Source organism: Mus pahari, chromosome 23 (assembly GCF_900095145.1).
Source record: "Mus pahari chromosome 23, PAHARI_EIJ_v1.1, whole genome shotgun sequence".
Taxonomy (NCBI): Eukaryota; Metazoa; Chordata; class Mammalia; order Rodentia; family Muridae; genus Mus; species Mus pahari.
Window position 1 is genome coordinate 30,453,648 of NC_034612.1, and position 1,166 is coordinate 30,454,813.

The following is a 1,166-nucleotide window of genomic DNA, read 5'->3' on the forward strand; positions in this document are numbered from 1 at the left end:
TTTGAGGCCAGCCTGGTCTACAGAGTGAGTTCCAGGACAGCCAGGGCTATACAGAGAAACCCTGTCTCGAAAAACCAAAAAAAAAAAAAAAAAAATCTAGAGCTGCAGTTATAGTCAGTGGTGAGCTGCCATGCAGGAGCTGGGAATTGAACCTGGGTCCTCCAGCAGCCAGTGCTCTTAACCACTGAGCCATCTCACCAGGTTGGATAGCCATTTCTAGACCTGCAGAATCTTGACAGGGTAAGGACAGACACACAACTCCTGCTGGCTCTGAGAAGCCAGATTCATGGTAAACTCAGCCGTGTGAAGTGAAAACCTGGGCGGGCTGAGGAGATGGCTTGAGGGTAATGTGACGGTCATGTACATCTGAAGACTAGAGCTCAGATGGCCAGCACCCAAGTAAACGTTAAGTGGACGGAAGATCCCTGGGCAAGCTGGATACTTAGCCTAGAATCAGTGAGCTCTGGCCTCAGTAACTGCAACTCTGCCTCAATATGGGGTAAGGAATGATCCAGGAAGACTACCCACATCAACTCACAACCTCCTCACACGCAAATATATTCTCTTGCACATGTGTATGTGCCCATACACATGCAAACATTTACATACACATACAACACATATGCATACAAAAAATTTTTTAAAAAGGTGGGGGGAGTGAAAAGAAAATGGCTGAGAGTATAGAAGTACCCACACCTTTAATCCCAGCACTCAGGAAGCAGAGGCAGGCAGATCACGACCAGCCAGGTCTATCTACACAATGAGATCTTGTCTCAAAAGTGGGCAGGATGCACTAGAAGTTATAGAGCTTCCAGAGCACCTGGGTTTGCTTCCTGGCAACTCACAACTATCTGTATGTAACTCGATCCCAGAGGGATTTGAAACTTTCTTCTGGCCCCTGTGGACTCCTGCAGACATGTGACAATCATAAACTCACACATACACATAAATAGTGAATAAATAACTTTTAAAGATTTAAGACCGGGTCTTAGTCGTTGAGGAGCTGATAACTTAGGAGAGGAAGTGTGGTCCCTGTAAACACCCACCACTGTGGAAGTAGCCCTCCCCGCCAAAGAACGGACTTTACTCTTCACAATGAACTTCAGTGAAAAACTGGGCCGTTACGCCAGTTGGGGGCAGACATTAGTTTTTTGTTTTTTTTTTTT

General features: G+C 46.1%; 1 protein-coding gene across 1 annotated transcript in view; it reads right to left on the reverse strand.

The window, feature by feature from the left end:
- Snx8 (sorting nexin 8) overlaps positions 1–1,166 on the reverse strand; it is a 50,540-nt gene that overhangs the window by 3,118 nt on the left and 46,256 nt on the right. The gene's annotated exons all lie outside the window — the stretch shown is intronic.